The sequence below is a fragment of the Lissotriton vulgaris genome, chromosome 2_1 (assembly GCF_964263255.1).
Source record: "Lissotriton vulgaris chromosome 2_1, aLisVul1.2, whole genome shotgun sequence".
Classification (NCBI taxonomy): Eukaryota; Metazoa; Chordata; class Amphibia; order Caudata; family Salamandridae; genus Lissotriton; species Lissotriton vulgaris.
Genome location: NC_141687.1, coordinates 454,065,077 through 454,092,474, shown reverse-complemented (window position 1 = coordinate 454,092,474; position 27,398 = coordinate 454,065,077).

Sequence of the window (27,398 nt, the reverse complement as noted above, 5' to 3'; positions counted from 1 at the left end):
GACAGTGTCAGATGCATCACTGACCAAGGGGGATCGGTGGCTCTGATACTGTTAGACCTGTCGGCAGCGTTCGACACAGTGTCGCACGAATGCCTATTAAACAGTCTCCGGAGCAAAGGAATACAAGACACAGCGTTACAATGGATTGAATCCTTCTTGAGCAACCGCACCCAAGCAGTGCACATGGGCCAATTCCATTCAAAACCCCGTCCCATTGGCTGTGGAGTCCCACAAGGGGCCTCTCTAAGTCCCACTCTCTTTAATGTCTACGTTTCATCTCTGGCCAACATTGGAAGAAAGTGGGGCATCGGCATTTGTTCATATGCCGACGATACACAGCTGATGGTGACCATGGACGAAGGATCGGAAAGTCCGGAAACAACCAAAAACAAACTCCACAGCTGCCTCTCCGAAATGGCAGATTGGATGCGCAACCACTGCCTTAAGCTCAATGCCGGAAAATCCGAAATACTACTGTTCGGAGGAGCCAAACTATCGTGGAACGATTCGTGGTGGCCACTGTCACTGGGAACAGCCCCCACCCCGAAACAACATGCCAGAAACCTTGGCGTTATGATGGATGACGTACTATCCATGAAGGATCATGTACGCATACTTTGGGGTAAGGGATTTGCAATCCTGAAACTCCTAGCCAAAATCTTCACTTGGATCCCACTTGACTGCCGACGTACGATTACCCAGGCCCTCCTAGTCAGCCGCCTGGATTATGGCAATGCCCTATTCGAAGGAATGAACGAGCAACTGTTCTCCCGCCTACAGGTCCTGCAAAACCAGGCAGCCAAACTGGTATGCAACAAAGGCAAACGAGATTCGGCATCAGCATGCCTAAAACAACTCCACTGGCTGCCAATGCGCCAGCGTGCCACATTCAAACTACTTTGTCACGCGCACAAAGCCCTTCACAAAACAGGCCCCACAATCCTGCAAGGGAAAATTGAGTTCTATATTCCAAACAGGAACTTAAGATCCAATAACTCAGCCCTAGCAAAACCCAAGCGCATCTACAAAACAAGGACAGGTGGACGAGCCTTTTCTCACCTGGCGGCCAAACGATGGAATGAATTACCTATGGATCTGAGACACACTGCAAACCTCCTCCAATTCCGGCAAAAACTCAAAACCCACCTTTTCCCCAAAAACTAACTCCACCCCGCACAATCTCAGTAGTCCCTTTTTCTTTTTAGCGCCTTGATATCCCTTGGGATGAATGTCGCGCTCTATAAATACTAGAATAAAAAAAAATAAAAAAATAATGTAAATAACTTTTATTAAAATAAAGGTTTGTTTATTTAATATACAGTAATTGGAAATAACATATAGAACATTGTAAATAATTTTCATAACAATCTTACATTTTTGTTTCATATTAACATAATATATATTGAAACATGTGTAAAATCATTTTAGAATGTTATTTCTTGTTAATATCAATGGGACTATTTGTTTGTTGGGGTCTATTTTGTAACCGCGTCATGTTATTTTGGGTCATTTTGACGAGGAGGAGTTCGCGGTTGGAGGCTGATTCGCGTCTGGAAGGGTAAGTTTAATTTTAAGTACTTTATTTAACTTATATGTTTAGTTTGAGTGTTAGTGGAGTGTGTGTAGGTTTTTTAGTGTTCGGTAGTTGTAGGATGTGTGTGTTTTAGGCGGTAGTTACGGTTTTTGTTTTGGTTCGGGTTTACTCGTTTTGGGCTTACTATGTTGTGGTAGGAATAGGGTTAGAATTTTTAATTAAATGATTTGTATTATGTTTGATAATGTTTCAAATTGTATGTTGGGTGCATTGTGTGCGGGTGGGTATGTTTTTATTCTATTTTACATGTACTTCACGTGGATGTCATTTTTTGGAGAAGATTGCATTTTTCGTGTGTAAGAAGTGTGTCGAATATTAGTTATTATTTTTTAGACACACTTTCTAACATTTTCGCGTTTTCAAGGAGCGTTTTTTATTTCTTAAACTATTTTAGTTTTTTTTTGTTTATCTTTAGATTGATTATGGAGAAGATTCGTTATGGATGTGTTTTTATTTTCTATTTTTATATTTTGTTTCCTTGGAGCGTTTTTTTAGTTTTTGGTAACTATTTTCAGGTTTTTAAGGGTTTTCGAGTGGATGGTATTGGAGAAGAACGTTTTTGAATTTCCTGGTATTTTTGATGAGTTCCTTTGGATTGTTTGGATGGATTACTACTATGAAAGGTTTTCTTTCGTTTCAAAGGTTTGTTTTCAGCAACAAAGTGAGCAAGTTATTTTTATTTATTTTTTGGGTGGGATTGTTATGCTATTTTTTAAATTATTTTACGTTATATGCTAGAAATTAAAAGGAAAATGTTCAGATATATTTAAATAAATGTTTTAAATATATTTGAAAATTTTCTTACAGTTTCTAACATGTGTTTAATATATATATTTTATGTTTAATATTTGAAAACTGTAAGTATTTTAGGTATGTTTACAGAATTGTTATTGCTATGGTAGATAGGTATGGTAGGCCTCTGGTAGTTTGGTATAGGGTTACCTCGCTTTGTAAGGTATTGTACATTCTTCTGGTTTCTTTAGTTAGTTTAGGGCCAATTAGTCCTACAGATTGCTCCATTCGGAGTTCTTGGAAACTCTGCTCCTTTTGTGATGCTTGAAGGAGTTTATGTAGGGTTAGGGAACATCTGCCTGTACTTGCTTGGAAAGCATTGTGCCATCCTTCGACAGCATTGTTGCTTTTAGCCTGTTTATTTAGTTTAATTAGGTACACGTTCCACCAGGGTATTTGGAAGTTTGGTTGCCTTCTGTGTCTTGATCGGTGTAGTCTACCTACCCATGTGTCCGCGAAGTAATCTAAGAGAGGGCTTAGTTTTGTTTCATTTTTTTAATAATAGGGGCTTTCTATTAGTATGTTGTAATGTTCTGCTACGTCTGTAACAGGAACGTAGGCCAGTGCAATGAGTTTTTTTATCTGGTAGGCAAAAGTGCTGTCAGTGCAGTATTGGGTGCCTAGGGCAGATTTTTGTATATGTTTCCATATACATTTATTAAAGTGGTAGTAGTAACCTTGGATTGCTGTGTGAGGGTAGGTCTTTAGAATTGTATTTATCATTGCTTTCTCAAACTCAATGATAATTTTTGGGGGAAAGTAATTATTTGTTGGGTCTTTAATTCTATTTAGTACCTCAACATAGGTTGTTTGCTGTTTGTTGGGTAGTAGGGTATATATGAACAGAATATTGCAATTTTTATAGTGTCCATGGATGGTGTATAATTGGTAGAAAGGTTTTGGACAACCTGAGAATGCACTGTCCATCATCCATGTTTCGCATTGTTGTAGTTTCAACATATTGTTTGCTGTAGCAAACATTATAATTCTTTTTTCTTTACATGCCTTGTCGAATAGGATGAATGGTTCGTCATTGTGAGTTAATTTTAGTTCAGGTGGAATTTGGACTTCCTCAAAGGTTTTTGGGGCAGGTGGTGTAGCTGCAGTTGTTCTTTTATGCCTAGCTATTGTCCTTTTTAGAGATTCTATAGAAGGGAGTTGGCTTGATGCATGTTGGGAGAGAGTTTTTAAATGTTCTTTAAGAATAGTTGTAGATGGGAGGTCTGTGCTAGTGCTTGCTTCTTTTAGTGAGTCAAGCATTTGTCTAAATTCTATTTCTGTTACTTAGGGAGGGTGGTTATGTTCTGTTGTATTAGTTACAGTAGTTTTTTGTGTTATAGCTCGACCATAACATTTATTACTGTAATATTTGCCACATTTCCAAAAAACTTTCAATTCATGCTGTTTTTCTTGGGTATATGTATAGCCCATATAACAAAGAAGCATTTTGCCTTTCTATGAAGTTATGAATTTGGCTCCTTCTGTCATTTTTCTGTTTTCTTTCTACAGTAAATAAATGTTGCATAGAGAAATTTAGTATTGTTTTACGTTTACCCTTGCATTCATAACATTTTCACAATATATTTATCTGTTTATCAGTTGTTTGGAGGGCTGTGCTGTGTTTTTGGATGCTTTTCATCTCTGTTTTGTTGATGGTTCTGTTGGGTAAAGAAAAAAAGATGTATTGTATATGTTTTGTTTGACATTATTGGATTTCTTTACATATGGACGTTTTCTTGCTAATTTATCTTTTAGGAGTTGACTCTGTTATTTTAGTTTATATACTTACTTTGTTTTTAGAGTTGATAGGCTTGTAAATGTTGGCCTTTTTTTCCTTAATTTTGATATATCTGCAAGACATGGTAAAAATGAAAGCAAGTGATTAGTTTATTGTTTAATTTATTATTTTAAGTTTTTAGTGCTAAGTGTAGTTGTTATTATAAGGTAGTGGTACTTACTTTTCTTTTGTATATCCTTTGTTTGATTGTAGCAGCTTTCTGTTCTGGTGAAAATTTGGCAGAGTTTCCCCTTCTTAACATTTTGTGGCACAAAGTGGTATCTAATTGTGTGTTTTCTTTCTTTTTATAGTGTTTCAATAATGTGTTGGTTGTTTTGATTGATCTGTTTAATTGTATTTTATTGGTTGCTTGAGACATTTTGAATTTTTTTGGTAGTTATGTGGTTGGCATGGAAGGCGCCAATTATTGTATTTTTCATTGTGGAGCTTTTTTTTCTTTAATATTATTTTTTAGTGTGAGATGTATATGAATATATTATGTGAAGTTATTGTATTTCAAAAATGTTATTTATGATAACAATGTAGTTGTTTATTTACTCATTGTATGTGCATTGCAATAGAGAGGTATCTATGAGAACTAACTGAGCAAAATTCAATAGGTTATATAAGTATATTTGTATAAAACTAAGCCCTATCTTCAATGGGTAGGGATGGGTTATCCTTTTACAAACAATTGGAGCAGCCATTAATTCAAAGTATCAAAAGAAGAGGGTTTTTCAGAACACTACAGCAGCAAATAAGCTTATAAATTGAGCAGACAGTGATGGAAGTGTAAGAAAGTACAGACAGAGATGGATTGACAGAAAGTGGTGGCTTAGTAAGGATAGATAAAGTATGGATAGATGGAGATGGAGGGGAAAGTTTAATACAGTTCTAATTAATGAGAAGGCTGACTGGAAAGAGGGGGTTAAATCGAATTCAAATTGGTTATATGGGTAGAAGAGATGAATGGAGTTTGGGATAGCAAAAATGGGAGCGACGAAAGGGAGAAGTCAAATAATTTAAGGATCAAGTGAGTGTTCAGATATACATTATTTTTTACAGATTTGTTTAGTATTTCCACAGTGCTATAGTTGGTCCTTGAGACAACTCCACTCTTCAGGCACAGAGTTTCACAGTTAAGGTCGCACTTCAAAAATATAGCTACGTGATAGTTAAATGATGTTGTTAGTCCTGAATGTTGGTCCTGAGGAAAAGTTTCCTTCTTGTCGGCATCCATTTTGTGTCAGGACTCCATTGATTTTGCATTTCCATTTTGTGTCAAACACCTCTGCACGACCCTCCTGGTCATTTCTGCTGATGTCTGATGAAATTCTAGCTGTCACGACCACCCTGTCCTTCCTGCTCCTTGTGGTTGAGCCAATTTCGAAAAAGGGGAACAAAGAATTCGCCTCACCACCCTCGGACTGAACTCCTGCAACATCCATCCTGTTTCGCATGACTTGGCCACGCCACCATCCCAGAACTTGTTTCTTTCACATATCCTATTGTTCAAGATCTGTCTGTTCTTTCACATACATATCCTGTTTTGCAAGGCCTGTCCGTAATCTTTTGTACCATCTGTTGCAGTCCCCGTCCTGCCTGAACAAATAGTGTAACTGCATTTTGACTCGGAGGAGCCAGGCCCCCACCCAAACTGGTTTCTCAAGGTGGGAAATGTGTATATAAGGCCAGTAGGCTGCAGAGTGAAGCAGCAGCCTCCTCTGTCTTGTTTCTAATGAGCTTCGGACTCTGTTGCAAAGCTCCCGGGCTATTTGAATAAAAGTTGGGTGAGTGTGTTCCTCCTGCAGACAAAGGCTCCTGTGTCTCATTTTACTAAATAAGGAGGGTATGGAAGACTTGGGCGGTTCCCCCGCCATCGAGACCCAGTAAGTGGGAATAAACGGTTCTTCAGTCCTCATGAAATATTCATTGAAGATCAAAAGTATACAGGTTGTTGGGTATCAGGGCCTTTATGAGGATACCCTCTTTGGTACCCGACCTGCCACTCTTAGTCCCACTTAACTCTGGGACAGGGGTCTATTTGTATCCAAGGAAACTCCTCACACTTAGGGCCTCATTAGGATGGCGGGTGGGCTTTGCTCGCCAACCACCCTAGTGGTAAACGGGACCGTCCGCCTTAAGGACGGGGTCCCGGGGGTGGCATTAAGATGTGCCCGCCACAGTTGCGGGCACATCCTATACTTTTAGCATTGTGGCGGGCGGTGCTCTCTGCACCGCCTGCCACAATGCTAAAAATGCATTGCAGCATTTGCATAATGAAAGCGGCAGGCACCGCGCGGTTCCTGCCGCTTTCATTATGTAAATGCAGGGGCGTACCATAGGTATCCCCGTGTGCACCCCCCTACTGTGCTTCACTCTGGGGGCCCGCATGGGGCCCCCAGAGTGAAGTCCGCCTGCCTTTCTGTGGCAGCAATGCCGCCACGGAAAGGCATTGTAAAATGCCCATGCTAATATGGCTGGCGGTGTCTGATAGACACCGCCACCATATTATTCCTTTTCCGCCCCGGCCGCAAGGCGACCGGGCCGGAAAAGCGGCGGACGGTCTTTCCCTCCGCCAAGGGCCCCCCGGGCCATACTTATATGGCGGGGGAACAAACGAGGGATGATGGCGGGCGGATTGCCCCCGCCAAGCTGGTGGTGGCCATCACCAGCCTGGCGGGGGCAATCCGCCCGCCATCATAATGGACCCCTTAGATTCCAATAAAACATATAGAAATATGTTAATGTACAGTTCTTTTCTTCATTACATACATTACTTTCGGACGAGGAATTTCAAACTGGAAAACAGAAATATTGGAGAAAAATGGAAAGGGCCAGATAAATGGTAAGGATACTGGTGGGTCTAATAGTTAGAAAGGAAAGGACTGTTTAAGCTTTAATAGTATAGGTGTGAGTGACATTAAAGGAAGGCAAGTACATGCATCTCCCCCATAAATATAATAAAACCATACCAGCGATGTATCTAAGTATTCCTAAAATAGCAGCCAGAGTGTTTAGTCACAAAAGTTACAAATTGGGAGCACTATATTAATCTTCCTGAGGTGAGCAGATCTTGATTATCTCAAAGTGGCAGTAAGGTGCTCTTGTGTCTTTCGTCCACCACCTGTGGCCTTGCTGCCTTCCTGTTTTGGAAAACCGTTTGGCAGTGCATGCCATGCCAGCATTTCTTCAGCTCATCACATTCCTTCTTTTTGGTGCCATTACATGTAATTCTCCCAGAAGGTTGTTCCAGAGTGCATCATTTGGATGGTACGTGTTAGGGTGAGAGAAATAGTTTGTCCTAGCTTCCTAGGTTATATTGCAGATCCTCATTTGTTTGGGGCTCGAGGGTTCCTAGTCACATCCATCACTCCACAGTTACTTTTCTCCACTTCTGTGATTTTGTTTGGCACATGACTGCATCACACAGGACTGTTTATTGTCTGTGTGACACAAATATCATGTCACATAATTTTCTTTTTTCAAGCAACATTGGTCCCATGCATACAAAAAAGTTGAAAGGAATAAAATATAGACAGAGTCAATCTATATTAAGAGTGACATGTCCAGCCGGACAGTGGTCTTTCATAGTTTACTCAATTTTCATGTAGTTATATCACACAGAGTACCTTCCACAAGTCAGCCAGTGTGGAACACAAGCCTGTGCCCAGCACTTACAGAACGGGTACAGAAGGTGGATATAGAGAGCAAAGAAGGGCTTTATAAGGCAAAACACGTTTTTCTGTCATAAATGCAATTGTACAGAGTATTTCAACAAAGCACCTTAAAACACATAATAATCACGTTTTTGTTTTTGGTACTTAAAGGTCGACGGCGTTTTGGACCCCTAGTAAATCACGGGGACCATCATCAGGACATTTTCAGTGAAAGCCTTAACAATGATTTAGCCTCTAAATGGCAGTTAACCTCAATGGGTAACGGCGGTGGGGTGTTGGAAATAACGGCCGCCCACAGTCAGGCGGGGGGTGCCGCGGTACACAATGGTATCCGTCGGCGGCCAGGGGAACCGGGTGAGTCGGTTGGTAATCTCGCGAGGTCCCTGCTGACTGATTTGGGGCCCCTTGTTGTTGTAAAATTAACATAATTTTCTTAGCATGCGTGCAGGCAAATTGATAATTGCTGGATGATCTGAAAAAAAGAGGGTGCTGTGCTCAGCAAGTGTATTTTTTCAGGACAACCAAGTTATTTTTTGTGCTGGGTTTTGGCATGCCAAATTTAGAAAATGCAGGCCTCTCTTCGTTGACCAGGTTTCGAGATCGTTTCTGTATCCGGTCGTCCATTTTACTTATCAGTCAGAAAGTGTTGATTACTAGCCTGGGGTGTTCTGAACGGAGTTACAGCGCTAGGTCGAGGGTGGTTTTCATTCACTGGTATGTTCATTGCACGGGATTGCAAAGAGCCGTGGCGTAGCAGATGGCAGGGCGACGTTGGTGATTTTAATGGACATATGTGACAGTATTTGCCAAGGATGACTTTTTACAGTATCACTGGGTTCGTGAATTAGATGACCGTGTACTGGCAAATGTTGGAAGGAGCAGATATGTTTTGTTACGATTTAACAGATTTTGTTCACGTTAAAAGTATGCAATTGTTACTGCATAGACATGGACGCACTCTCTCAAAGAGTAAAGAAGGAGGGGCCCCATGTAACTCCAGTCAGACTCAAGAATGCCCCACACACGGGTCCGAGACTCACAACTTCTCGGCACTGGAGAGCAAGAAAGCCATACACTTCACGTGGGCATCACTACATTTTAAAGACAAGTTTTCTGGTTTATCATATCTCAGAGTACAGAATCCAGTCCAGCATTATCAAATAGGTAAAGTAGGCACTGGCCAATGGGCCCCTTCCTTTTAGGGGCCCCGCGTCAACAGTTAAAAATAATATCGATTTCATTTTGAAAGCAAATTATAATCAAGCTTTATTAAATTGTTTCCAATAATTTTTGTTTACTAACCTTAATAATTGTTAGTGTTTAGTTTTGTTTAATAAAATGTGTTTATTAAAATTGTTGGTTGGTAAAATTAAAAACGTACTCGCAGATAATTTGCGCGGGGGTGGCACGAAATTGTGGAGGCCTGGGGGCCTCCACAGGGTTTAGAATTCGACACTAGACAGGGCTCTCTTCCTATAAACACGGTGTCGATGCCTTTTGCCAGCTTACTAAAGTACTGGGCAGGTACATTGGCATTTATTTCCACTGGCTCATGCTGGAATGTTTGGTTACAGCAGCAATGTCTGACTAGAAAAACACGGCACTGGCGCAGTCTACCGTGTTCTTAATGGGGTCGGGATGCGGGGAAAAGCTTATTTTTAATTGAAATAGTATTTTTGTAGAAAATACGAGCTCGGCGTAAATGACACGATGTGCTACTCGTTCTGAGCTCCATCCGAAAGAACCATGTGATCTCTTCGCTCACGCAAATTAACATTTGTTACTCAGGGCCTCACTGAATTGAGTGCCAGTGACTGTCTGATTTACTAAAGAAAATGTAATTTACATACCACGAAACTACCGACTCCTTCACCCACAGTTCAGTGATAATTGCTTTCAAATTTTAGAGTTGAAGAAACAACGCATAAAAAAGCAACACGAAGCAAAGCACTTTAATTGGGGAAGTGATCCCTGAACTTGAAAAGTATATATTTGAACATCAAACTTTTAGAGTTAGCCATGACAAATATTTCTTATTTGGGCAAAACTATGTTCCATCTGTTTAAGGACTGGCTACACTTTCTACAATTCCGGGACGTTTAATCAGTTTGTTTTAACACCCCAGTCATGCACTCTGCCGAGGATGGTTCTTTTCCATCCATACAGACCGTCATGAACTAGTGGGTGTAGCTTAAAATAGGCTTGATTATGTCTAATTCATCTAGATGTTTTCAGTGGTAGATACATTCCATTATTTAATCATTTGTGTAGTGTGAAGCAGGAGAATACATGGCGCACAAACAGCGTTTGTGAGACAGATTATGGGGAGAATACAGGTGACTTTGGGTGCCAATGCTACAAGGGCCATCAAGGGGGAAGTGAGGAAAAAAGAAAAAGTTGCGTCGGGGCAGGGTTGGGATTGGGGGTTGTGGGGATGGTTGATGGGTGCAGCCGAGGTACATGGTGTTACTTGGCTGGGGACACAGAGGTCGCATTTGGTGAGCAAATATATGAATCATATCAAAAGGAATTAAAGAGTTAGAATTCGATCTGAGGCTTTGACTAACAAGTTTAATCGACCGATTCTCCAAAAGAAGTGACCTCCATAACATGTTTGTGTTCAAAGATCTACAGTAAGGGCGTTCCAAGTGGAGTACTCATCCACCAGCACATTGTACTGTGACTTAAGGGAAGGCATGTAGATGAAGCAGGACAGGCTCATGTTGTGTTGATGACGTAGGACATAGCCTACAACTTTAGCCTTAAGTCCTCGCTGACTGAGGCCTTTGTCTAGTGGACTAAATAATCACAATTTCTTGAAATTAGTCTCTAGGGGACACTGTGGCACTGTGGCACCTATCGGTCAGGGGTGCTTCATAACAAGTATTTGTAATGCAATAGGTCTCGCATTAACAAGAGTTTAAGCTATTGGCAATGCAATACCTTAAACATTCACAAATGCGAGACCTTTTGCATTGCAAATATTTGGTTTACTAGTGCCCATGCGGCGCTTTCACATTTATGGATGCCGCACCCCTTTCTACAGACAAGTTGCGTCTAAAGAAATATGGCCTGGTACTCCCCAATTACCCTTTTTTTACCTTTGGTACCCACAACCAGCCCTTGCCTGGATGGGGTCTCCCTCCCTCCTTCAAGGCAAGTATTGAGACCACACCAATTTTTTGGATTAGGGGTGTAACCCCCCAGCCGTATTCATTTATTATAAAATTAAAAAACATTATTTATTAATATTATGTACAACTACGCAGAAAGGCCAGATACATTGTTAGACCGATAATGTCACATGGCTAACCTTAACTCTAATACACACGACACTCCTACTGTAAATCTAACAATCCATATATATACATTCTGCGTGTCCCCTCTAGAGCCTACGGCAAGGTCAATGACTGGCAGCCTCCTGATCCCAGCAAACTACGAGAAATTACTCTACCGGAGTCGACTTGCGCAGGGGGTACACCTTATCGGATGGATACTTTCCCCCGGCCCCCCCCCCTATGCCCTGTGCCTTAAACTCCATAACGGGGGCTGCAGAAAATCTGCATACTTGCGCCCTGATGCGCATGCGCGTGCAGGGTTGGCCACAGGCCTACTGGGGAGAATGACTCCAATGGCCTCCGCACCCCGACAGCCTACCTACCGGCTGTCACTGCCCCTGGACTTACATGTTTCTGACCGCTAAGACCCAAAGACTATGCTTACCAATCATGACCTTACCGCCTGACCGGAGACACACACAACTAAATACGACATTATTACCTGAAATCAAATAACATGTACTGACATTTATTCAACATTACACACTTCAATTACATAACTCTGTATTAACCAATCCTGTACTTGACAAGCTTTCAAATATTGACACTTTTGTTACAAATTCACCAAAACATCATCTTTACATCAACTATCTCCTGAAATACCTGCAATAAAGTAAAAGAACCAAGCAAACATATCACTGCCAAACACCTATAAATTGTACCAAATCATCACATATACATTAATTCTACCTCCTGAGATACCTGTAATAAAAGTAAAAGAACAAAGCAAATACATTACTGACAAAACACAGTTAAAATGTACCAATCAATAACTTCACATTACTTCTATCTCCCGAGATCCCTGCAATAAAATTAAAAGAACATAACAAATACATTACTGACAGACATCATTAAAATGTACCCACTCTTCAAGCTTATATTTATGCTATCTACTGAGATACCTGTAATTAAAAAACTTCAGGGAAACATCAAAATACCAAAAAAAATTCCAACACATTCAAATTGCCTGCCTTAGGGGATGGTGGGTGGGGAAAAGAAATTACGGGCCGCTGGTGGCCAGGGTGCTGTGCCCGTGGGGAGCATAAGAACAAAAGACTGTTCTGCTCCCCACACCCCCTTTTAAAAGGGGGGGCATGGGCCAGTCCAAACAGGTCGGACCCTGCCTGCTGGGTGTCCGTGTGAACCGGAAGCACTTAAGTGCTTCCGGTTCATGCCTGTAGTAACCCCGCTTACTGTATGCTTATGGGGGAGGTGGCAGTGCTCCCACCTCCTCCTTTCCCACGGGGACAGGTTCGACCGCCATATGGGTGGCACGCATTATTTTAGCGCTCGGACTTGTCCATATGGCCTTGTGCTCCCCCAAGTCTCCTTTTTTTACCTTTGGTACCCACGGCCAGCCCTTGCCCGGATGTGGTCTCCCTCCCTCCTGCAAGGCTAGTATTGACTCCACACCAATTTTTGGATTAGGGGGTGTAACCCCCCTGGCCGTATTCATTTATTAAAACATTAAAAAACATTATTTATTAACATTATGTAAAATTACACAGAAAGGCCAGATACATTGTTAGACCGATGATCTTACATGGCTAACCTTAACTCTAAAACACATGACACTTCTACTGTAAATCTAACAATGCATATATATACTTTCTGCGTGTCCTCTCTAGAGCCTACGGCAAGGTCAATGACTGGCAGCCTCCTGATCCTAGCAAACTACTAGAAATTACTCCACCGGAGTAGGCTTGCGCAGGGGGTGCAGCTTATCGGACGGATACTTTCTCCCGGGCCCTCCCTACGCCCTGTGCCTTAAACTCCATAACGGGGGCTGCAGAAATTCTGCATACTTGTGCCCTGATGCGCCTGCGCATGAGGGGGTGGCCACAGGCCCACTGGGAAAGAATGACTCCCCCGGCCCCCGCACTCCAACAGTCTACCTACCGACTGTCATTGCCCCTGGAGTTACATGTTTCTGACCGCTAAGGACGGAAGACTATGCTTACCAATCATGACCTTACCGCCACAGGACAGCATAGTCGCCCGACTATCTGAACACCCCTCCACCCCACTAGGAAGGTCATGCCCCGTGATTCGCCTGCCCCTGGACTCAACAACAACCCTTCGTGCCAGGCGAGCTGGGTTTTTACCACATAGGTGTATTTCTATGAAACTATGCTCTTGTTTCCAAATTACGCACCATGGCCTAGGGAAACCACAAGCAAACATGAAAATAACACATCCGTCAGTGTATTGCCCTACCGACAGACTAAAAACTTACACTACTGTACATGATACTATGTAACAGTGCACTGATGCAAACTTCTCCCTGAGTCACAGGGTCAAGAAGTTTGCAATTCACGTGAAACTGAACCAATAGGCTACAGCATGGGCAGCCGCACATAGCAGTTACAGCCGAGATGGTTAGTGATCCTAGCCTCTGGATGAGGGGTGCGGTTTGTATGCCAGGCCTATTGCCTACCTTATGAGACTGCATCCCTCTTTTTCCACCCACACCCTCAGCCCAGTCGGCATACATATGATACTGCATGCCACCACATATGAGTCTAGTACGAAAAAAGTGTACACAATCAGAGTGGTTAGGTATTTAATGCTACGACCTAGGCATCTAATGCCGAAATGCGCACAAGCATATGTACCGTGACACAAACACGGACATCCACTGTATAAATGTTCGGGCACCGGGCCCGGTGTGGAAAAATACTTTAATAATATAAGTGTACAAGCACAAGGGGGTGAGGCACCCCAGGCATATAAAGCTTGATTGCACCAGAACCAAGGGTGCACAGGTACTGTGTGACATGACACAGACACCCCAATGCTTCAGTGTTCAGGCACAAGAGTGCTGAGATAAATCATCATAAGTGTATGAGCACAAAGTGTCCATAGGTACTTTGTGACAATTCACAGGCATAACTTGCATATGTGTACCAGCACAAAGGTGCAGAGCTATAGGGTAACATAACAAGCTTCCACTGCATACGTGTACCTGTGATGGGTGCATAGATGCTACTTTACAACAGACTCCTAATGCATATTCATATTTGTAACAGCACCGGCGTGCCTATGGCACTCTCGAATGTTTGACAACAAGGCCTGGGATGTAGTGACATCATAAGTACTAATACTCTATGTAAGTGCCCACCCAGGGGCAGGCGCCTCTCAAGGCTGACATCAAAGACTTGTAGTATATTGACATGACATCACCCTGGTTTGAAATGTCTTGATGTAATGCCCATAGTAAGCAGTCATGTTTCAACTGGAAAAGGTCAATGGTTTGACCAGTCCGTGGCAAAATAATGGAATCTCCTTGTGCTGCAGATTGACCAGACACATTCGTACCCCACATGTAAGTTCTAACAACAAAATGTGGCATGAAACTAGAGTGAGCTAACCAGGCTGTTTTCATGCTTTAACAAGCAGGGATATGTTCGCATTCGCTAGGTTTTGTTTGTGGACCTACAAGAATAACAGGTAATATACTGTATATATACCTTGCTGGCTGACCTAAAACAGAGCTTTTTAACTTTACATTGACATCAGACTTTCAATTCTGACCGCTTAGCCTAGCCTCAGTTCCATTACATAAGGACAATTGCATGTGACTTTCATTGAGAGCGTCTAGCATAGCGCCATTTGCATAAAGTGAAGGAACGTTGAAAATCATATTACTAATAAAGAATGCCTAGCCTAGCACCAGTTGTATTTACCTGAAGAACATTGAAATCAGACTTTCAATTCTGACCCCTTAGCATAGCCTACACAGGGAACATTGCATGTGATTTTCAATGAGAGCGCCTAGCATTGCGCCATCTGCATCAAATAACGAACATTGAAAATCACATTACCAATTAAGAGCGCCTAGCCTAGCTCCAGTTGCATTTACAAGGGGAACATTCAAAATCCGACTTTCAATTCTGACCACTTAGCATAGCCTACATAAGGCACAAAGCATGTGACTTTCAATGAGAGCGTCTGGCACCCACTCTGCTCTTTTTCAGGGTTTTGCCAGTAGATCCCATATGCCACCTATGGTAAAACCAATCCCTGTCACCAGATAGAGAGCCTATACCCTATCGGCACTGCTCACTAGTGCCCCTGAATCTAGAGGCCTCTTGCTTCTGCCCATGATGTTGCTTTACATTGAAAAACACAGATAGTGAGGCACTGTGGCATAAAAAAGTACCTCTTATGCACAGTGTTATCTGTGTTAAATTCAGTTGCGTTCCGTAGAGTTTTTAAGTATTCCTGCATTGAGACATGTGAACATATGACTCCCTCTGTTTACAGTTGACCCCTTCTGGAAGTTGTTTGGCATTGTTGATGATCCTAGGAAGTCTGTCACTGGTTGGAACTCTGATGCAGCATGTTATCCTCCACTAACAAACCCAATGATATCCATCTTTGGGAATTTTGCCACCTTTTAAACAAAACATGCAATTGCAGAGCTCTCGTACACCAGAGAGCATATTGGCGCTAAATCACAGATGTTTATTGTTACCCAACTCAATGGTACAGCGCTTATCAACTTCAGAAATATAAAGGCTGAATGCTACCCACCGAGATCTGAACCTGGGATCACGAGGCCAAATACAAGCCCCTTTAGGGGACACATTATTCAAACAGGAGTTTGCCCAAAGTTCCACTTTGGACATAGGGGACACATTAGTGAAACAGGAGTTTACACAAAAGATCCACCTTGGACATTTGCTTAATGGTTGAGCCACTCTAGGCTTTGAGATATCTGCTGTTATCACTCACATTAGACTTCAAGGAGTGCCTACACAAGAGCACCTTATATACGCTGTGCTTGTGTATACCTTGGGTCTGCTTCTGCGGCAAGGTGCCGAGAAATGAGAGGAGATCATCGTTAGTTTGGTTTCATCCCATATGATCACTCTTGACCAGGACCTATACTGACCGCTTTCCTCCACGTTTCTCCTGGGGCTTTGAAAGCTTGGACATCATATGTCCGTTCAGAGATAGCACAACACAGTCACAGTCATGTGGTAACATCTACACAGTAACACACGGTCATAGTCACGCTGTAACACCTATGCGGTAACACACGGTCACAGTCATGCTGTACCACCTAAGCAGTAACACAAGGTCACAGTCATGCAGTAACACCTACATGGTAGTACACGGTCACAGTCTCGCGGTAACACACCGTCACGCAGTAACATCTACGCAGTAACACAGTCACATAAATGCAGTAACACCTACGTGGTAACATATGGTCACGCTGTAACACCTACGCGGTAACACGCGGTCACAGTCACGCAGTAACGCCTATATAACAATGCACGGTCACAGTCACGCAGTAACACCTACATGGTAACACACAGTCAGTCACGCAGTAACACCCACACGGTAACACCCCCCCAAGGTAAAAAACACCAATGTGGTTAACTTCAAAATGTGATAAGCACCCACGCGGTCACACCCACATGGTAACACATACGTGGTACTCCTCCTAACCTAACATTTTAATATACCTAAATGAGATGACAAACATTTTAAAAAACCGTTCAGTGCATAAAACTGGCTTGTTTTCACCTCCACTATTGCTAAGACACTTCATACTATGATATGACAAGCTGCAATCAATTTAGCATCACTAATGGAAACTTCACTGTTTACGTGGTGCACATAATACTTGAATACTTTAATCAAATGATTCTAACTCAGATTTTTAGGCAGTTTCGATAGGCAAGTGTTGAACACCAAGAGATGCATGCAGGAGCTGTAGAACAGGCGCATACCATATGCATGAAGAGAAGTGGGTGTCAGCTGTTTACCATGTGTCTGCAGCGCCTCAGCGCTGCCGCTAAAGCCCAAACCATTCCTGGCGTAGGACAACACTTTGATTCTTTTCACAACCACTTGTTCAAAGCCAATGGGCAGATGCGAGAATAGATGTGCTAGTCTTGTTACACCTCCAACATGCAATCAATAAATCACATTGGCATGCTGGCTGCTGCCGAGGGTAATGCCCACTCTGAGCCTGGGCCTGATGTGGGCCTCAGTGAGGCCACCCCCAAGCTGCTGCAGCAGTGTAGGCAGCATCTCCGCCAGGTCAGTGGAGGTCAGTCCGCTCTAGTTTAAATAGGGAGATCCTCTGGCGACCTGCTTATAGAAGATGAACCAACAGGAAACAAGTTTCCAATGGGGAAGGCATCTGGGGTTTCACAAACGAGAACCATAAATCGGGCAGACCGTCTATCTCCTGATCTTTGGATGAAGCCCCACTTCCGCCGGATTCTAAGTGAAATCACCATTAAATTATCTGTGGCTGTCTTTTGCTTAACTCTGCAAAGCGTGCAGTTCATCCCACACTGCACTCAAAAAACCAAGACATCCTGACCCTAGGGTCAGGCATGCTTCTTCTTGTGTGAACCACTATAGAGAGTGGACTCCGGAAGTCCAGAGAACCGTAACACCTTATGAGTACTCTCTGCCCGTCTCTCTCCATCTGCAGACACGGTGTGTCATACCGTATATGACTACAGTGCAACGCGAAGTTGATGTAGAAACTAACATTTAAAAGGTGGTGTGGTTGTACACCCCACACTAGGCTCGTTTCTCTAGGACCTCCTTTTCTTGCACCCCTGACTCACCGAAGACCCCCTTTGAGAACCCAGGAAGCTGAATACACACTTGTTCTCAGGGGAATCTTGCTCCGCTGGGACCGTGAATCAAAGATCATCGTCATTCCCTACCTTTTCCCAGTGCTCCTCCCAATGATGCGCTCTGAAACATCAATAAAGCAGCATGAGCGCTACACATGAACAGTAAATAAATAAACAAGTTGTAGCTAAATCTCTTCATAAGCAGGACTGTTGAAGACAAACCTTGTCCAGCAGGGACCTTTTCATTCATGTTTAAAGCATTGTTGGTGTATTGTGACCCTGCTGCGCATGGAGCGCTGAGTGCCTTACTGTGGCCTTCCAGAATATTTTACAGGCTGCAGTCCCTACAGTGGGGACCCTCTGCCCCAGTAAAAGTAAAAGTGCTATGAGTGCACGCCGGCCGAAAGCACATGCTTCAACTCCAACAAACAGCTGTACTATACAGCGTGATCGCTCCCCACCCGGGCACTCCCAGCAACTTAGCTTAATTGAAAAAAATGCTTCTGCTGCTCCGAGCTCAAACCAGCTCGCATACAGCTCCCCCATGGTGATGATGCTTCTCCTCCTGACTGAGGCTTGAAAACATGGGTGGGGGGGTCCAGCACTACAGCTCCCAACAGGCCCCCATGTCCACAGGGAGGGTGGGGGTAGGTGGGTGGGTGGGGGGGTCCAGCACTACAACTCCCAACAGGCCCCCATGTCCACAGGGAGGGTGGTGGTGGTGGGGTGAGAGTCCAGCACTACAACTCCCAACAGGCCCCCATGTCCACAGGGAGAGTGGGGGTGGGTGGGTGAGAGTCCAGCACTTACAAGTCCCAACAGGCCCCCATGTCCACAGGGAGGGTGGGGGTGGGTGGTTGGATGAGAGTCCACCACTACAACTCCCAACAGGCCCCAAGTCCACAGGGAGGGTGGGGGTGGGTTGGTGGGTGTGAGTCCAGCACTACAAATCCCAACAGGCCCCCATGTCCCCAGGGAGGGTGGTGGGGGGGTTCGGTGGGGGGTCCAGCACTACAACTCCCAACAGGCCCCCATGTCCACAGGGAGGGTAGATGTGGGGGGATATTTGGGGGGGTCCAGCACTACAACTCCCAACAGGCCCCCATGTCCACACGGAGGGTGGGGGGTTGGGTCCAACACTACAACTCCGAACAGGCCCCCATGTCCACAGGGAGGGTGGTGGTGGGGGTCCAGCAATACAACTCATAACAGGCCCCCATGTCCACAGGGAGGGTGGGGGGTTCGGTCCAGCACTACAACTCCCAACAGGCCCCCATGTCCCATCCCAGAGCAAGATGGTGTCCGCCCACCATTAGCTGACCAGTACATCTCCCCCGTCAAACTTAAAGGTAGTTAGCCATCTTCACAGGGGTACCCTCCAATAGCAGGACCGGACCACACAAAGCTAAGTATTGTCTCCCCACCTCCACACCACCATAATGCCCAGTACTGTCTAGAATGGGGGCGTGGCTTGGCGCGCAATGGCGACGGACGTGGATGGGTAGAGCTCCGACCTGAGCTCCCCTACCCGAGGTCGTTTCTCCGCTACTAATATCCTGAAAAGTCCATGGCTGTGGGCAGACCTGGAGAAACCGCCCGCTGACAACCTAGCCGGGTTTGCGGCTGCTCACACACCGGGAACCGCACCGACGGGGCTTGTGTGCCTGCAGCCGCATCGGGCGACTCCCGCCCCGGCACACTCAACTACGCGAGGCCGAGGATTTGGCGGTTGCGACAGGCCCGATGTCGGGCCTATTTGGCGCCACTCAAACAATGAGGCCTGGATGCCTCCGGTGCACACATTGTTCCACCGCTGATACTGTCCCTACAATAACCTGCGGACTTCAACGAGACAGCTGGCGTGAAATAACCCCTGCCAGTACTGGACGCCTGTGGGGAGGCCCGACACCTTGTGGTCCACGTACGACACTGCCGATGGAGTGCGGAAGGCCGCCTTTGACCCCAACCTCCGCGAAACTGTAGAGAAGGGATCCACCTCCTCCCGCTCGCCTGAAGGAGCAACGCCGGTGAGAGCGAAACCCTGACCACTGAGGTTCCGTGACAATTGTAAGTGGTGTTTTCGACTCGTACGAATATGGTCGAGTCTGGTATCTATGAACCGCAAATGACGAGTTTAGTAAGTGTGCGCAGTTTCGCTGTGCTAACCTAAACCGTTCGTCTGTTACGTGGGTATTTCTATCTGTACCCACGGGTTCCATCTTAGATACGGCATCCATTTTGTCTCTTGCCCTCAAGTAGCCAGCGAACGGACGTTGTCCGCTTCGCGACCCTGGGACTCCCAAGATATTTGCGGAAGACACATGTCCTTTGTAAGTGTCTTTATGATGAGGGGGATGCTACTGTAAAGCAGATGGCGCCGCTCGAGGCTCATCTTGCCGCACGGACTTATTGTCTCAGCCGTGCATCTCATTAGGCACGTCCCTTTGATGCCTGTATCTCGTGTTTCTCGATGCCTCCCCTTTTTACACCCTTTCCGATCTCCCCACTGTCTCCGTCTTCCTCTACACCTGTTCCTGTTCCTATTTCGATCTGTTTATTACCGATTGGAATGCACTAATGTTGGGAAGATGGGTTTTTACAGTTGGGAACCGCCAAATGTTTCCGCACTTATGTTCCGGACCTTATGTGTATCAAAGTGACCAAAGCGACCCCTCTGGGGGATGATTGTGGGAACCGGGTCATAAACTTTTGTGTTCAATGTAACTCTATGGGGAAATTGTGTATAAAAGGAGCGATTCACAGAACCAATTTGAAGCAGTCTCCCCAAGTTGCACGTGTGTTGCTTGTCGTGACTTCTGTATTCCCTGCAGTAAATAAACCTTGAATCTTTGACGCCGAAGGAAGTGTCCCGTGTCTCTGTGATTCGTACGCCGGAGCAGGTTACCCACAAAGGTTTCAGGTGTTGTGCCCTGGCACCGCTGGGTTCTAAATAACCCAGTCCTTCAGTTGGCGCCCATAGTGGGGCTGCATCAGTGGTACCGGTCCAAGCCCGACGATCGTGAGGAACTTCGTGTGAAATCTCCGAGGGAAGGTGCACCCCGCTTCATCGATCCTGTTGTCGAAATAAGTGGCCCGAAGACTTTTCCCGCGAAGATTCCCGTCTCCTGACGGCTGCGACGGACTGCTGCCCTGACTGTAGACCTGTTTTGGCGCCTGGCGTAGACCTTGGTAGAGCGAGACGATTGACGGGCCTTCCTGGTGACGCCATTGATCTTTGAGTTAAGTATTTGTGGGTCGCTCCCAGAGTCCTTGGTTGTTGACACTTTAGCGAGTGTTTTTTGTTGTTGATGCTGCGAGAGTGTTTTTGTCGATGACACTTTGCTAGCGTTTTTGTTGTTGTGTTGTTTGACGACTGCAGCCGCCAAAAACCGTTCTTTGCTGGGACTTGGTAAATCCCGTAACCCTTGAAGTTTGTGAAACTCGGCTAGTGTGCAAGATGCCTGGTCGCAGTACTTTGTTTAGTTGCTTTAGACCTTGTGGTACGGATTCCCGACTGGAGGACTCGTGTCCGATACCTCCGGTTGGAACTCCCACTTATGAACTGTACAGTAAACATGGGCTAGGCCCGATTACTTTTAATGATTATTGGATTAAATATACGAAGAAGGACGGTGACCTTCGTTGGCCACCTCATGGTAGCTTCGAGGCCCCGATCTTAGATAATCTAGAGATTAAATTGTTCGAAAGAAAGTCAAGGCCGGCCATGTTTGATGCCTTTCGGTTGTGGCGTAAAGAAGCCCGACAGAAAGAAATCAGACAAACTAAACGAAATCAGCGAGATAATGTTGCTACCATAGTGAAGAAAGCAGAGCAATTTCAGCGTGATAAGGAGGTTAAGGATAAGGAAGTGTTTGATAGACTACAGCGTATGACTGTGGATAAATGTTATCCCGCTTTGCCTACGGAGTCGGAAAAGAAGGAAGAGTCAGTTGAGGATCCTTTAATGTCTTATCTTATGAAGTCGCCACCTCCGTATGTACAGGGTACCGCAGCTCCTGTGGTTCCTGCTATACCTATTCCTCCGCCTATTCTTCCTGTGCCTGTTCCTCAACCTGCACCCGCTCTTCCGACTGTTCCTGCTCCTTTGCCTACTGCTATCCCTACTGCTCCTCCGCTTCCACATACTCCTGCTCCCGCTACTGCTCCTGTTTTATTAACTCCTGCTGTTGCTACTGTTTCTACTCCTTCGCTTATTAGCCCTGTGTCCTATACTTCTCCCTCTACTCGTTCTCGTAATTCTCCTCTTGCGGCTAGTTTCTTTCATTCGCTCGGACCTGTTCTTGGGTCCGCTGGTTCCGATGGTCCTCAGAGACGTAGTCAGCTTCCTGGTAACAGAGAACGTGTTGCGCTATATAATATGGCGATGGGTTGGATGGTAAACCCTCTTAGAAATCCGCCACGTGTTGTACTCGACACGTTTTGTCAATTCAATATACCAACCCAAAGATACGTGTTTGATGAAATGTGTAAGTTCCTTCGCGATCAGATATCGGCCGATGCACCTGACGAGGTGCTGACCGCTTTGTCTGATCTTCAGCTTCAGTTCTCGAACGGACTGATAGTGGATACCAACGTTCGACGTGCTGTTGAGCGGTTGCTATCTTTCCGTCCCGCTCCCATACCCCAAGCCTTATTTGTTGAGGATGTTGAAAGATTGCCAGATGAATCTGGTCAATTTCCTATGCGTGAAGTTCCGCCGGTATGGATGCCAGCTGACCCTAATGCTCACCATCCGACATTGGCGCATTTCCAGAGAGTATGGATACATCTCCCATGGAAACGCTCAGAAGTGTTACAGGTGAAGCAATCTTTGCCTGACCCTCGCAAAAATCCTACAGGGTATTACAAGGAATTATCGCAGCTCGTAGACGCTACGATAATGAACCTTGCTGATATTGATATGCTGTTCGGCAATGTTGTTCCGCAACCGGTATGGGCTAAGATTCGTCAGGCAAATCATCCGAATGAATTAGGTGGTGATTGGGCGGCCATTATAGCGGCTGATGGGTTACAAACTGGTGGTGCTAAACCCGACCAGTTGATTGCTGCTCTCCCTCAAAGAATACTAACGTTAATGAAGACTCTTATGCCAGCTATGAGGGTAAATTGGGACAAATTATCAGCTTGTAAGCAAAAGAAGGATGAGAGTGTCTCCGACTTCTTTACGAGGTTCGAGGAAGCATTCATTGACCATAGTGGTCAGGATATGGGCACTGAGGGTGGTCAAAGGTTATTCGTGGACAAATTTGTCTCTAACTTATTGCCCGATTTGAGCAATAAATTAAAGAATTCAGAGAGTGCGTGGGCCGTTTCTACTTCAGCTCAGATATTGGCCACAGCACAATATTATGAGAACAGAGAGAAAGAAGAGAACGACCGCGCTGATAAAAAGACGAAAGAGCTTAAAACTAAAGTGTTGCTTCAACAAGCGTATCCTCCGCGTTCAAATCAGAATGCATCCCAACAGAATAGATCGCAGTCGCAATCGAATCGATCGCAGCCGCGTAATGATTCCTCCTCCCAAAGATCATCGTTAGGGTACAATCAATGTGCTTATTGTAGACAGGAGGGACACATTAAATTCAATTGCCCTGTTCTGAATGATCGCAATAGTGGTAATTCGTCTAAAGGAGGTCGTGGTGGTTCGCATCAGGTGTCACGCGGTAGGGGTCGTGGTGCTCAGAATGATCGTTCCGATAACCCTTCTAATTCTAATAACTGTTTCGATCAACGTGGATCATCGCAAGGACGATCTGCGCAGTATAATGTAGATGATTATTACGTCGATCAGGGAACTGACAACAGTAATTACTAGGACAGCCAAAGACAAGGAGAGGGAGTGGTATCAGTTCCGGTTGATCAGAGAGGGCCTTACGTCGCAGTTGCTACATTGGGCGTCGTTGAGCCTTTTCTGTTGGACACTGGTGCAGCGAAAAATTCCATTAAGCATTCGAAACTCCCTGGCGCACCTTTGTCTGGCTTAACGAATGTTTCCGTTGGATTCTCTGGCGCCCCCGTTAGCAATCCAGTTTCGCGCCCTTTGCCCCTTACAATTGGGCCACGTGAGCTTCAAGCTCCGTTAATTTTGACCACTGGTTGTGGTGAAAATCTTTTGGGCCTGGATTTGCTTAAACGTTTATATGCAACTTTGTATTGTTCTCCTGCGGGTGTAAAGCTTACGTTAGGAGAGAGGGTTGTCTCTCCTATGTATTTGTCTCTCGATAAGCTTCCACCGGAATTGAATTCTCTTCCTGCGTCTTTGTGGGCAACAGGTCCCAACGATGTGGGCCTACTTGACATCTCCCCTTATGTTGTTCAGTTGAAATCTAATGTGCGATTGCCACGTATTCCCCAGTATCGTATCTCTCTTGATGGTGAACGAGCATTGTTAGCGATCATTTATGATCTGATCGAGAAAGATGTTATTGAAGAGACTCGGGGAAACGTGTGCAACAGCCCTGTACTGCCCATCCTTAAACGTACTGATCCTTCAAAACCGCCCGTTTATCGTTTTGTTATTGATTTACGGGAGGTGAATAAAATTGTGGTTCCTCAATTCCCTGTTGTGCCTGACATCACGGCGCTACTGACTCTGATTCCAGCTTCTGCATCGTGGTTTTCGGTGATTGATTTGAAAAATGCGTTTTTCAGCATCCCGATTGCCGAGGAGAGCAGAGACCTTTTCGGTTTCTCTCTCGGTGGACGCAGCTTCCGGTTCAAGCGCGCTCCTCAGGGCTACTGTGAAAGTCCATCGATTTACAGTCAAGCCTTGAAGGGTCAACTGGATGCGTTTAGGTTGCCGGTCGGTGCGGCCTTAATCCAATACGTCGATGACTTATTGGTGGCTGCTGATACTCAGGACATTTGCAAAATTGCTACGGTGTCGTTGCTGCAACATCTCTGTGAGTTGAATCATAAGGTGTCCCCTTCTAAACTCCAATATTGTTGTCAAGAAGTAACCTATCTAGGTCACTTATTGTCAAAGGAGGGAAGGAGGTTGACCCCAGAGAGGATTGCAGCGATTGCGCGAATGGCTGTGCCAAAAACCCAAAGAGATGTGCGTGCCTTTCTAGGTATCACGTCGTACTGCAGGCAATGGATTCCTAATTTTTCATTGCTAGCGAAACCATTGGTGGCTCTTACGTGCAAGGATGTTTCAACTCCTTTACCATGGACGGAAGAATGTCAGAAAAGTTTTTCTGAATTGTGTGATTCATTGTGTTCGGCTCCTGTGTTGGGTACTCCCGACTATAGCAAGCCGTTTACATTATATGTTCACGAGCGGGAAGGTTGTGCTTTGAGTGTCTTAACGCAACCTTTTGGTGGTAAACAGCGTCCATGTGCATATTTTTCCTCGACCTTGGACCCAGTAGCTAGAGCATTGCCGAGTTGCTTGAGAGCAACAGCGGCAGCTGCGGTCTCTATCCGACAATCAGCAGGACTGGTCATGGATAATATGCTTACGGTGATGGTTCCGCATGCAGTCGATACTCTTTTGAATCGTACGAAAACCCAGCACTTGACGAGTGCGAGATTGTCTGGGTACGAGCTGACGTTGCTGGCAAGTCATATTCAGATAAAACGTTGCAATGTTCTGAACCCGGCAACTTTGTTACCAATTAGCGCAGAGTCAGATGAAGTAGTAGAACATGATTGTTACTTGAGGACCGAAGAAGAAACAAAAGGTCGAGTGGACCTTAAAAACACTCCATTAGAAGATCCAGATGGTACATTGTATGTGGATGGGTCATGTTTTAAGTTGCCGAATGGCGATGTGACTACTGCCTATGCTGTTGTAACGCTGAATACTGTTGTTGAGACTGCAAGGTTGAATCAGAATTCTGCCCAGGCTGCAGAGTTGATCGCTCTCACTAGAGCGTGTGTGTTGGCAAAAGGGAAACGTGTGAATGTGTTTACCGAAAGGTATTTGTAAGTTGTTGTCCCCTGTGTGGAAGAATGATGGTATTACGAAATGTGCTGAACGTCTGGTCAAAAATTGTATGGTGTGTATGATGTACAATCCTGGCAAAGGAACCCCAACTCCTCTTGGCAGTTTTGCTCCCCCTTCATGTCCTTTTGAGGTGATCCAATTGGACTTCATCCATATGGAGCGATGCAATAATCTGAAATACGTTTTAGTAGTGGTTTGCGCATTCTCCCGATGGATCAAGGCCTATCCTCTCAAAGACAATACTGCTTTGTCTACTGCGAAAATCCTACTGAAGGAATACTTTCCTCGGTACGGAATGCCTAGAGTCGTGTGGTCAGATAACGGAAGTGAGTTTGTGGGAAGCGTGATGAAGAGTGTGTGTAAGGGCCTTGGAATTAATCAGAAATTCCATAGTGCCAATCATCCCCAGTCAGCTGGTTTGGTTGAAGGGTATAACGGCACCCTTAAACTGAAACTAGCGAAGATTCAGGCTACGACTGGTCTTTCGTGGCCTGACGCTTTACCTTTAGCATTGCTGTCAACTAGGGCGACTGTACACTCCCGAGTAGGGCTCAGTCCCTATGAAATAGTGTTCGGCCGTCCTGCGAATGTCTGGGGGGTTCCTAGGCCAGGAATGTTCTGTGATCTTGAGTATCCAATGTTGATCGATTACCTTCATGACTTGACTGCTAAACTGAGGTTAATTCACCAACAGGTTCACGACGCACTGCCGACGCAGACGGAGGGTCCAGGCCACCAGCTCCAGCCTGGAGATTGGGTGGTGACACGGAACTTTTCGCGCAAGAAAAACTTGGATCCGAGGTTTACTGGACCCTATCAGGTTCTCCTTGCCACGAGGAATGCTGTTCGTCTCGAGGGGCGTAAGAATTGGGTGCATGCCACCCATACCAAAAAGGTCCCTATCCCTTTGCCGGCAGACCCGTGGGTGAGGAGAGGCATTGCATCAACTGAAACAGAAGCATTGTCGGCGTTTGTACCTTTCAGCGACGCACAGCCTGTTGGAGAATCCTCAGCGCAGCAGAAAGACTCTGATGAACAATTGTCATCAAAAGGCTCAAGACCAGAACACTCAACTGATCAGCAGGACGCTGTCTCTTCAACGGATCCTTTGTTTGACGAGCAGACACGTCCTGGGAAAACTCGATACTTTTTCCGATCTCGTACTAAAGACTAATAAACGATCCTGCTTTGTTGTATTGACAACTGCATTATCCCGTTTTCCGTGATCAGTTTTGAACGTTCATATTATTGCAATTATCCCTGTGTATATACATTGAGCTTCATTTTTTTGCTTCCACAGCCGAGAGACATTGTTTTTGCATATATATATATATTGTGCATTTAAAGGCCGTAGGGCCGCGCGCGTACTTCCTTCTGGATAGTAGGTCTTGACGCTAGGTTAAAGACCGTCGGTTCCTGGGAACTCCTAGGGATTGACTATTGCTACACAGAACGAAGTGCGTCAAGAAACGTTGCGGACGGTCGTAGGGAATGGCATTTTCGAAGCTGATGGACTTAGAAGAAGCTCAAGCTCGAAGATTCAAGCTGCAGCAACTTAGCCGTACGAAATTTTTTATATTTCAAGTATTTGTATTATTTTTGACTGTTTCTGCATTATTGGCGGGTGGGGTGTATTA